Raw genomic sequence first — 13,255 nt, forward strand, 5'->3', positions numbered from 1 at the left:
GATACTATTCCACTGTCCTCGGAATCCATTATTGCTATTGAGAAGTGTGTGCCAGTCTAATAGCCATTCATTTGTGTTCTTTTTTATATTATTTATTTCTTTTAAGATCTTCTCTTTGTTTTTTGGTGTTCTGTAATTCTACTATCACACGCTTAAGTGTGGGGTTCTTTTTGTTTATTCTGCTGTGTGCAGTACTTGAATCTGTAGATGCATGTTTCTAATCAATTCTGGAAACGTTTTAGTTATTAGCTTGCTAAACGTTTCTTCTTCTCTATTATGTCTATTCTCTTTTTCTAAGACTCTCATTTTATATATAATAAACTCTCTCATTTCACTCTCCCAATTCTTTAATGTCCTTGTATTAGCTAAGGTTTTCTAGAGAAATGGAACCCATAGGAGATGGACATGCTTACACACACACATCTCATGGAGAGAAAGAGACAGAGAGACAGAAGCTTGGCCAAGTCCAATACCTGTGGGGTGGTTAATGGGTTGGAGACCCAGGGAAGAGATGCAGTTGGAGTCTGAAGGCAGTCTGCTGGCTGAATTCCCTCTTCACTAGGGAGGCCAGTCTTTTTTCTATCAAGGCCTTCACCTGTTTGGATGAAACCCACCCACATTATGGAGGACAACCTGCTTTCTTAAAAGTCTACTGATATAAATGTTAGTCTCATCCAGAAACTACTTTCACAGAAACATCTAAAATAATGTCTGACCAAATATCTGGGTACTGTAGCCCAGCCAAATTGACCCATAAAATTAACCATCATAGTCCTGTTCATGTTTTCTCTCTTATTTTACTATTACAAATTCTGAACCATTTCTTTGCATCTGCTCCAGCCACTGTCTAGTGCTGAAAGCTCTGATTGTCACTTTTAAGGTTTTTAAAATGTCTTTGATTAGATACAATACTGTGTAGTATTGTTTGGATGTATGTGTTTTTAATTTACATAGGGAATATCGTCTTGTACCATTTCTTACATTTTTCACTTCATGGTACATTTTCATGTATTTCTCCCCAACTGCAGGCATGGTAATTCATGGTGTGTATCTACTACATTGAACATTTTTTCTCCAAATCATGAGCAAGCAGCTTGCCTCCCCAGTACCACAAAAGACTGATCAACATCCTCATATAATGCCCTGCCCCACTTCATGAACCTAGGACAATTTCTATGAGGAGTACACTGATGGAGAAAAACTCAAATTCCCATTTTTATTTAGAAACAATTCTAGTAGAAGACAAGGCTCTTCTGTCAGAAATCTTAAAAGACTCACTGGGGAACAGTCAATACAAAAAGCCTTGATGCTTTTCGAGTTTTATGTGTAAAACATACACACATAATGCAAGCACATACATAATTCCATATTCTTTGTTTTGGGGTTGAAACAAACAAAAAAGTCACATGAATGATACATTGCTAATCGCTGCGATATTTGTTGCTGAAGTCAATACTAATTGATGCTTTTCTTATAAACTATGTACACACGAAACCAACTGAAGAGTGAATTTTCCCAGGGGAATGTGAATTCCCTAGATGGTTCACAACAACATAGTCTCAGTAAATATAACCAGATGTCAGTGAAGGAGCCGTGGGCTAGCACTGAATGCTTTTCCATGTACTTATTTGCTGTCTTGACAACAGGTCATTCTTCCCAACTTATATTGATACCTGTGGTTTTGTAAATTTCTTAACCATTCAGAAATAAGCCTTATCATAATGCCCTTAGAAATGAAAACAGTACATATACTCCATAGCTCTCTTGAAATCACTTCTAGTTTATTATGTATTATGTAAACTGTGGATATCGGGCACACACACAAGTTAACTTTCTATTATCTATGCTTGAAGGAGAAGAATAAAGAGTGGTGTTGTTAATGTTGTTTCCCCAAATTCTACCACTTCCCCCTTTTCCCCTCTGGGGCTCTCTTGCTCGCAGAATGGTATATACAGGGATTAAGCCAATCAGGGAAATGATGATACTTTTTTTTTTTTTTTTTTCTGAAGAAAAGGAATGGCTCTGTTGCTTTTTAGGCTTACTTTTTAATAACCAGGCATGTATCTGGTACTTCAGGTCCATACTGTAGTAAAAAGAGAATTGGCTAAGCCAGAGAAGTAGCTGCTATGCACTTGAGTATATTCTCCTAACTTACTCACTCAGGAAAGGTCAGAGGAGGGAAACTGCCTGGTAGATCCACCAAAGGAGGCTGGAGGCTTACCCACCACTGCACACAGAAACAGAAGGAAATGATTGGTTCGGCCTCTTTCTTTAAGGCACACTAAGCTTCTGCAATAGGCAATTGCGGCCTAAGGAGTGTTGACCCCTTCAACAAATATTTACTGCAAATCCATTTAACCAGATACAAAGAACCGCACACTTTACCTTTACTGTAAGAGCTCACAAGCTAGAACCACCTGTCTCAAAATGTGTATTCCAAAAACAGGTGCTTGATGCAGAAGAGATCTGTGGTTTGAATGTTTGAAAAATGCTGGCTTGTTTTGGTCTGTTCAGATTATTATAACAGATCTGCTTACACAGCAAGCCTCACACAACAAGCATTTATTCCTCTGTTCTAGAGGCTGGAAATCCAAGATCGAGGAGCCAGCAGATTCAGTGCTGTGAGGGCCTGCTTCCTGGTTCGCAGCTGCTGCCTGTCTTCTGGCTGTGTCCTCACAGAGCAGAGAGAGTGAGATGGTCCTCTGGGGCTGTAGCACTAATCCCAGTTATGGGGAGCTACATCCTCATGACCTCCCCTTTTCCCAAAAGCTCCACCAGCAGATACCATCACATTGCATGTTAGATTTCAACATATGAATTTTGGGGGGATACAAATATTCAGGCCATTAGATGGGTTGTAAATGTTAAACAGATTGCTTTCGGCAGGACCTAGTGCATTTAACATGCAGACAACACTGTGATTTCCCAAGAGGGACAGAGACTATAGTACTTCCCTAACCACGCAAAGGACTAATATTCCACTGAAGCATAGTTTAAGAAACATTTAGAACTTGATCTAGTCCTCTCCCCCTTTCTCCAGCCACAAGGGTCCCCAGGGTGTTCTTTGACCATTCCAGCCTCTCAGCCCGAGGCTTTACCTTGTCGTCACCCCCGCCCCGGGCGCTTTTCTGTGGCCAGTTACTGGTTCCCCTGGCTCCTCACCAACCCTCTTGATCTTCCTTCCCTTTCTTTCCCTCCCTTGTAATTATCATCTCCTACCATCTCATATATTTCACTTATTTATTGTGCTTAATGTCTTGTCTCTCCCCAGAAGTACATGTGCTCCCTGAGGGCAGTAGTTTTGACTGTTTTGTTCACAGCTGACTTCCAACAGTGCTTGGCACGGAGTATCTGACTGAGGAAAGAACTGGTGTAGAAGGACAGCTGCTGTAAGAAATATTGTACCATAACTGTAACATTCTAAACAATTATTCTGATCTGTGCACACACTATCCCTCTTCCTTGATTTTTAGGGATCTAAGCCTTCAATGTTAATAATTTGTTTATGACTTAATATTAAAAAGAAAAATTACTATTTAATTCTAAAACCCAAGTTCACCCAAGTTCTACTGGTTGATAATTAAAAGTATGGTTTTGAGAAAAGGAAGTAGATCTGGCTCTAAAGTTATTTTTCAAAGCATAGGGGACACTAATTTTGATCTTAAGTGCATCTCCCTTCCCCCCAGCCATTGTCTCTCTTAATGGTAAGTTATTACAGAAATATATCCTTGGGGCACCTGGGTGGCTCAGTGGGTTGGGCCTTTGGCTCAGGTCATGATCTCAGGGTCCTGGGATTGAGCCCTGCATCAGGCTCTCTGCTCAGCGAAGAGCCTGCTTCCTCTTCTCTCTCTGCCTGCCTCTCTGCCTCCTTGTGATCTCTGTCAAATAAATAAATAAAATCTTAAAAAAAAAAAGAAAAGAAAAGAAATATATCCTAAAGTAGGCCTCTGTGAACTGGAAAAAAGGTACCTCTTCTTTATTTTTCCCCATCTTGTGTTAAATGCTTGTTTACCAAACTGTCATCAAAGTTAATTTTATTAAATTGTGCTCATTCATGCTTATATCCCTGTAAGCAAGGCTAGCTTGTTATCAAAACTGACAAAAATCAGGGGTGCCTGAGTAGCTCTGTCAGTTAAGCATCCGACTCTTGATTTTGGCTCAGGTCATGATCTCAGGTTGTGAGATTGAGCCCTGAGTTGAGCTCCGTGGTGTGGAATCTTCCTAAGATTCTCTCTCTCATGGCCCCTCTCTCCTTTCTCTCTTTCCATCTCTAAACAAAATACAAAAAACAAACAAAAATAAGAAGGAAGAAAACAGTACAGTTCCTTTCAGTTTCATGTTCCTTTAAAAAATAAACTTATGAAAATCTGTGTCTAACTTTTCTGATGTTTAATTTTTAAGAAGTGTTGTATGTGAAGGCGAAGTTTTAATGGGACTAGAATAAACCTTAATAAATTTTTGTGTTATGGAAGTTTTCAAACATACACAAAAGTAGAGAGAATAATATAATAAATCCCATGTACCTAGCTTCAACATCTATCAACATTATATTACCCTTAGACTAGATTTAAATATATGAAAAATGAGTCTTCATTACCAAAAGAAGTCCTGTTTTCAGTATTACATCCAGTCCAAGACTAAGTAGATTATCAGATATATCTTGATTTCACACCACAGTATTCTAGAATCAGTGAAAAATGTTAATAACTGAAATTGTCTGGAGAGCGTAGGTCCAGGGCTGAGGAGAGGAGTTTCTCCACAGCATGGCTGATGGCAGTGGTGGAAGGGAAAAGAAGAAAGTTTTTTTCTTTTGTTTCTGGTTTGTTCCCCTGTCAGATTCATCCTATTTAATAAAATAAGAGTTACTATTAATATTAGTCCCATTTATTGTGTATTTTCTCTCTTCTAGGCAATTTGCCATTTCCTTCACAAATATTTCTTTATTCCGTTTTCACCAACCCTACAAGATAGTTATCCCTAGTTTTGAGATGAGGCAGTTAAAGCTCAGAATGGTTAAGTAGGTTTCTAAGATCACACAGAATCTGGAGAACAGGGCTGGGGTTCAAACCCAGGTCTGCCCAATGGTCAGCCAGATTCTACCAACCTCCACCCACTTCTACCCCTCAAGGTTTGTGTCTCTCAGCCCGTCTCTGGGACTCCTCCGTGAGATTCCCCGCAAGTCTCTTTACCTTCACATAGCAGATGCTGTCATTGCCCCACTAGTCCCCCTGGCATGTAGTATTTTTGTGCACGCGAGCTACACTTCTGATTGTCAGAAACGGCATCGATGCCTGAGAGCCTTCTCTCCCCTCTGGAGCCTGTTCTGCCCCAGAGGAGGATAGGCCAGACTTTCCAGACAATGACCACTCCCCACTCAGGTAATGACTGACAGGAGCTCAATATCCAGGTCCCTCCTCCTTGGGCAGGATAACGGCAGTGCTGGCTCCAAAGTTCCTCAGCAGTATTAATTCTACTTGCACACAGTGGAAACTTGCTTGAAGATAGACACTTCAGTGATTTTCTTCCCTTCCAGTCGCGTTTTCCCACCTCCCAAATTAACTTTTTGCACTCAAATCCTGTCAGGATCTGTTTTTAAAGAAACTAAGACTCTTTCTATGCCACAGTTCCTTAACTATAAAAAGTCAAGGTGTTGCATGAGATGAATTCAAGAATTCTATAGTTCTATTGCATGACGGTAAATGCAACCCAGACATCAAACACAACCTTCTTGTCTCTCTCTCTCTCTCTCTCTCTTTTTTTTTTAAAGATTTTATTTATTTATTTGACAGAGATCACAGGTAGGCAGGCTCCCGGCTGAGCAGAGAGCCTGACGCGGGGCTCAATCCCAGGACCCCGGGATCACAATCTGAGCCGAAGGCAGAGGCTTTAACCCACTGAGCCACCCAGATGCCCCGACCTTCTTGTCTTTTATGAGCCAAATCAAATGGGTTCAACCCCATCGACCCTAAGTCTATGGCCATGGGAATCCTAAGCCCTCTCGAGAGTTCTGCTCATGTCTACTTCCTGGGTTTCTGCTTCTTTAGAGACTCTTTTACCATGTGGATCCAGCTGGGGATCTCAGCTTTGACTTCTCTTAAAGCAAACAAATAACAAATAAAAACAACTTCCTAAAAACGTGTAGCTTAGTAAGACATTAATGAATTTCTGGAGAGAAGAAATTCTCTTCAGTTCATCATCATCTCTCTCCTTGTTACTCTCAGGAGAAGTAATATCCCATCCCCTGTCTATGCAATCCAGCTTCTCCCTTCTGGAATGTTTTGGTCCATGTTTGTCATCTAAGCCTTAATGGCCTTGCTTGTATGAAGCGACCTCATCAATTTCTTCTCCCAGACAATGACACTTTCCTGCTTAGGGGGGATTCTGGTGGAATGGTTCAGTGAATCATCCTTTCTCTTTCTCCCACCCCTTTCTCAAGTGAGTTAGATGGAGCTCTCCTCTTTCTCTTCCTCTAGTGGGCACTGCTGTTATCTCTTTGACATACCAAAACAGGAGTCCTCAATTCGTGTTTACTTTTTCTGTGTCTTGCTCTCTTTTTCCATCTAGCTGGTACATTTAGTTCTCTTTTCCAGGAAGTCCTCGATGCTGGTCTCTACCTCACTGCAAGCACATCACACTTTTCCTAAAGTTGCAGACCGCTTCTCACTGTTCTACTGATAAGTCTCCCTCTGCTAAGCAAAATAAACACACACTAATTCCTTGCGGCTCCCTGAGGTTGCACCTTCCCTACCGTTTCAATAACACTTCAGCTATGCTCTTCAAAGTATTTCCACCTGTCAAACTCGTGGTACCTGAGTTTGTGTGCCTTCATCCACCAAGAACAAGGCATGATGAGGGATGGTGGACATTCATGGGTGGAAGTGTCAGTAAAAGATACAGAGGAGGATGTAGGAAGTAGCAAAAGCCTTCAGACCATGATGCAGGTCTCACTGGAGTGCAAGGAGGGGAAGGAGGAAGGACGGCAGGGGACGAAGAATTTCAGACTATAGCACAGTTGTCAGAAAGTTTTGGTCAGTATGATGAGGAGTCCTGGAGCCAAAGCTATCTGTTAGAGGAATCCTACGTCACGGGAATGGATAACACTAGTACCCCAGCCATTCTCTATCATTGGCTGAGTGCAGGCCAAGGGGAGTGTGGCCTCAGTGAATGCAGGCTGGCAGGGAGGTGGTATTCCTCAGAACAGTGGGGTGGAGCACTTCGTTTTTATTTATTTATTTTTAAAAGACTTATTTATTTATTTATTTGGTGGGGGAGGGGCAGAAGGAGAGGGAGAAGCAGACTCCCTGCTGAGCAAAGAGTCTGATGCAGTGCTCTATCCAGGGACTTTGGGATCATGATCTGAGTTGAAGGTAGACACTTAAACCCATCCAGAGGTCCTGGATGGTACGTTTTGATGGCCACCACACTGTCATTCAACACTTTCCTTTCTGTTGGAATACTTTTTTTTATTACTTTGCCTATTATCTGTACAAGTTATGTATCTAATACTAGCAGAAAACCCTTAGAAACTAAGTATTACATGAAATAATTATGTCTAATAAAGAATTAAAATGATTTCACATGGTAATTCTGAGAATAACTGTTTTCTCTTGGTGATTTTTATTCTAAACTGGATCATTTTAACTTATGACTTCCAAGAAGACTAACAAAACAAAATTCCTTTCAACTCAAGTATATGTTTATCCATTATCTTTTTAAAAAAATTTAGAATACTCAGATTTTATAACTTCTAAATGTTCTCGAAAGGTTATTGAAGTGATTGATACCTTTTATAAGGGCCAATTACAATAGTTTTTAAAAAAGTATTTTTAAAAAATAATAGATTTTTTCAATTATATGAAAAATGAGTGTTACGGAAGAGATAATAGGTGATAAAACCTATTATCAGTAGGATAAGAACCACTTCACTTGTTAAAAAATTCATACTGGAAGAAACCTCAGAGAACAGTCAGAGACAATGATACTAAACATTGTTAGTTATATTTCTTAATGGAAAGATTTCAAATCAATTTCCAAACTTTCTAAAAGGAAATGAGATAAAGGAATATCCAGAAAAATACAAAGTTGGTATCATTTGTGATGGTTCCAACATACACTGACATTAACTTTGTATCAGAGACTATGTTAAGTTTTTTGGATGAATGTTTTATTTAACCCTCATAATGTTTTATTTTTACTCTCAATATACAGATAAAGAAACTGAAGGTTGAAGAGGTTAACTAACCAACTGCCCAAGGTCCCTCCATCATGGTGGCACTAAAAATAGAACCTGTAGTTATCAAAGGATTTATTTATCTACTGCACTATCTTGCATTTCCAGTTAAGCTACAGCTCATCTGGGCTTGTGTGTGAGCTCCAAGGCCTCTTTCTCCTTCTACAGATGAAGACAGAATTTCAAAACTCTTAGTCATATATGAAACACTTTCATGAATTTTGTCATATTCTCAAAATATCTGTACTTTTATTCACTTAATATTTTTAATTGACTCATATTTTTTAAACAGCTTCATCCACAGAAGTAATGTCTGTGAGACTGATGTGCTAGTTATATTTTCCAATTCATGATAAATTAAATAGACATCCTAGTTACCTTCTCCTAACATTGAATCACATGCCATAACTGGTCCAGATAAAAGTGTTGGTGACATGCCAGACTAAGATGTAAGCTCCCGGCAGGCTGAAAGGCTGCACCCTATCTACTCTGACTGGCCTTGGCTTGCCAGATCTTACCACTGCAATGCTTTTTGAGTGTGTGTGTGTGCACGTTTGTGTGAGTGCGTGAGTGTGTGCCTGCTCTGGGGGGTGGGAGATAATGTGATGGGATAAGGTGGGGGGATGGGAAGAGGCCAAAAGAACATGCCTTCAGTTAGACTTACAAAAAGGATAAAAGCATTCAGCCAACTAGTTCCTATGGACTCACTGGTAGAGTTCACTGTGGACATGCCATGGTGGAAGCTGCCAAGGCTGGTAGCTGGAGATAATCACTGGGGCACAGAGATAATTTGGAGAATGGGCACCTTGGATGCAGATAGCCAACTGTGTGTCCAGTGGCTGTGGGCTCCACCCACAGAGACCCTCACTGATCACTCTTTGCTCCAGTCCTATGCCTTGAATGTGACTAGAAAACAGTGGCCCAAGATATTCTAAGAAAAGACTTTTGAGCCTGGACACTTGTTTCTAAAAATACTCAAGATGTAACCAGGCCCAGATTTGCATATATTTATCACTGCCCCATTAGTCAAACCAAGTGAAAGATATTTTTAAAAAAATATTATATTTATTTATTTGTCAGAGAGAGAGAGAAAGAACGCACAAGCAGGCAGAGCGGTGGGCAGGCAGAGGTGGAGAGAGAAGCAGGTTCCTTGGAGAGCAAGGAGCCCAATGCCGGACTCGATCCCAGGACCCTGGGATCATGACCAGAGCCGAAGGCAGTGGCTTAACTGACTGAGCCACCCAGGCATCCCTAAGTAAAAGATTTTAATAAAAGGTTAACTCAACATCAAATTAGGGAACTTCCCCAAAACAGACAATAAAGGAAGTATAGGATGATAGACCTCTCTGCATCATCCCCCAGTTTCAAAAATTATCAGTCATTTTTTCCACCTATTGCTCCTTCCATTTTGGGGGGCAGGATTATAAAATTCTTCAGTATGCATGCACCTCTGATGACATTTTTGTTTTATATGTAACTGTCATGTCATTATCACATCTAAGAAAATTAAGAATAATTCATTTAAGGTATCTAATACTTAGCCTATAATCTGATTTTCCTGATTGTCTCAAGGGTTCTTTTCATAGGTGGTTTGGTCAAAACAGGACACAAAGTCCATACATTGCATTTCATAATTATGATTCTTTTCTTTTTTTTTAAAATTTTTTAAAGAGTCATTTATTTATTTGAGAGAGAGAGAAAAAGAGAGAGCACTCAATGGAAGGGGCAGGGGGAGACAGAGAGAGACTCCCTGCCTGAGTGTGGAGTGCAACGCGGGGCTCCATGTCTCAACCCTGATATCATGATTCAAGCCGAAATCAAGAGTTGGATCCAACTGATTGAGCCACCCAGGCGCCCCATGATCATGATTTTTAAATCTCTTTTATTCTTTAATCAGGCCCTTGTTTCTTCATGCCATTGATTTGGTGGAGAAACCATGTCATTTTTTTTTTAATTGAACATTTGATATTCTGGATTTGACTGATTGCTTTCTTGAGGTGGTTTGGTTTTCAAACTCCATCCTTGGTTCCCTGTATTTCCTATTCCTTCCAGAGGCTTGATTAGATTCAGATTCTATCTTAGGCAAGAAGACCTGATAGTGATTCTGGGTAATTCCGATTTTGTTATATCATGTTGCACATAAGGTCTGGTTGTTGGAATTTTAGGTTTTAGGTTTTTTTATTCCTTTCTTATCTCAGATGCTTTGTCTTTTTGGTGAGATTACAAAACCATTCTACATTATTATACTTGCCCAACTGAATTAAAAAAAAAAAAAAGCCAAAATGTACAGAGACAAGATGACTAGGTAGAATAACCAGATCTGAGTCTCTTGGACAATCTGTATTTGAAGAAAGCTTCTCCTGCTTCACACATAAAGTGATTATATAGGGGAAAGACATAAGATATGAACATATAGGGATTACTAAATGTATGATTACAAAAAGCACATCACTAATTAGTATATTTAGAAACTGCACTATTAAAAGTCAGGATGAAAATAGCTGAAATTTAATGAGTCGTTTGCTAATTATTTAGCTTATGGATTTCCAATGCCATTTGCTTCTAACCTTTTTCCTCCTCCTTAGGGAATTTTTGGTGGTTATTTTACTGCTTTTTAACACCTCCAGAAACCACTGTATGCTGGTAACTGATCATCAATTGTACACTTGGAGAGATACATAGGAGATTATGACTCAGGATCCACGCTGTGTTACTGACTGAGATAAACCATGAGCAGTTTGCAGCACAGTTGAAGATTTCCTGAGCCAAAACTAGTTAGAATTCTGCTGACGACCTAACGTGCTCCCTATTGCTTGGTAAAGAAACAGCAACATAAATCATGACGATCAATGCGTCTCCTGAAGAAAGAGACAATGCTTCACCATGCTGCTGAGGAGCTAGATGTGCTTTGCTATGGGTCCAGCCCAGGGGCTCGCAGCCATGACTTTACCTGGGGAGATTTTAAGCACTGATGTGCAGACTCTCCCTTAGAATTGAGTCTGGTTCTTGGGGTGCCTGGGTAGCTCAGTGGGTTAAGCCTCTGCCTTCAGCTCGGGTCATGATCTCAGGGTCCTGGGATGGAGCCCCACATGGGGCTCTCTGCTTGCCATGAAGCCTGCTTCCCCTTCAATCTGCCTGCCTCTCTGCCTACCTGTGATCTCTCTCTCTCTCTCCATCAAATAAATAAATAAAATCTTAAAAAAAAAAAAATAATTGAGTCTGGTTCTCTAAGGGTGGGTCCCAGGTACTGGGATTTTGAAAAAGTTCTTCAGGTGATTCTCATATGCAGTTGTCTCCAATCTGGCCAGCAAATAATAGATGCCATTTCTAGGTCACACTCCATGCAAAGGACTGTGCTGAACATCTCTTGCACATGAAGAAATGGATCCTTGGAGGGAAGTTACTCAATCGACATTTTGCTACAAAGCAGAGTTTCACACCCAGTGTGTCTGGCTTCTGAACTAGGGGCTTTTGAACTTTTTTGGAACATAATCCAAAGTAAGATAAAAAATTTACATCATAACTAAGAACACAAAATATAATGACACACAAATTTAACAAACAGTACTTAATCTTGTTAAGTATGATGCACATGGATATTCTGTTTAACTAAAAAAATATTCCTCAAGGGGCGCCTGGGTGGCTCAGTGGGCTAAAGCCTCTGCCTTCGGCTCAGGTTGTCATGATCCCAGGGTCCTGGGATCAAGCCCCACATCGGGCTCTCTGCTTGGCGGGGAGCCTGCTTCCTCCTCTCTCTCTGCCTGCCTCTCTGCCTGCTTGTGATCTCTGTCAAATAAATAAAATCTTTAAAAAAAATATTACTCAAAACCCACTAAATTGATCTCATGACTTGCTCTTAGAAACACTCTTCTTGGGCGCCTGGGTGGCTCAGTGGGTTAAGCCGCTGCCTTCGGCTCAGGTCATGATCTCAGGGTCCTGGGATCGAGTCCCGCATTGGGCTCTCTGCTCAGCGGGGAGCCTGCTTCCCTCTCTCTCTGCCTGCCTCTCCGTCTACTTGTGATTTCTCTCTGTCAAATAAAAAAAAAGAAAAAAAAAAAAACACTCTTCTTAACCATGACAGTACAGATTTCCATTCTGTTCCTAACACATGGTGAGATCTTTCCTCAATGCCTTCTCATTTTGTTTGTTTTCCCATGTGGAAAGCCCCCCTTTTTCCCCCCTCTGCATTTTTTAAAGATCATCAGGGTGGTTCCTGGCTTGTGTTTCCCAGACTACTCTGGTTTATGGTATCTTTTATTTCAAGGCCTACAGGTAACACAGCTCATCACACATTTAAAAATACTAAATTATATGGTATATTGTGATTCTCTATAATTGTCTTATAATATCTTAGATGGTTAATGTCTCCTTGACTAAATTTAACTTCTTTGAGTATAGTGGCCATGTTGTATGCTTTTGTTTCTGTACTTTTTGAAATGCCAAGCACAGAGCTGGGCACATCACAGATGCCAAAAATGGCTGCGCAACCCCAGACGAGTCAATCTCTGAGCTTTCATTTCTTCGATGAAATAAAGGGGGCTGTTTTAGGTTCATTCTAAAGTCTCCTCCAGGTTGTTAAGTCCATTTTTCTATGATACATAGAAACTTCTCTAAAACAGAGAAATGAAGGAAGAAAATATGAAACATTTTTGTGAGAAACTACAAGAAAAGTTCTTGTGTGGGAAGAAAAAAGCCTGAAACTGGCATTTTTGGTAGGCAAAATATAAACTCCTCTGTGCCCATGTCTGAAAAGATTAAAGAAGAACTTACTGGAACTTGAAAATGAAGTTGGGCCCTGTGTCACTTGGATACTGAAATGTGATTATTCATAGGCCTCAATTCTTTTTCCATTTGAATGAACACACTGTATAGGTAATGAGACATTTCCATGGACTCTGATCAAGTTGAATTGATTATATAATAACACTGAGCTTGAAAAGGAATGTGGAGTTGGGGGTATGTGGAAGCAGAGGTATCATGATTTAGGGAAAAAATTATTGAATACAATTACATTTTAGATACTGT

The sequence above is a fragment of the Neovison vison genome, chromosome 1 (assembly GCF_020171115.1).
Source record: "Neovison vison isolate M4711 chromosome 1, ASM_NN_V1, whole genome shotgun sequence".
NCBI lineage: Eukaryota > Metazoa > Chordata > Mammalia > Carnivora > Mustelidae > Neogale > Neogale vison.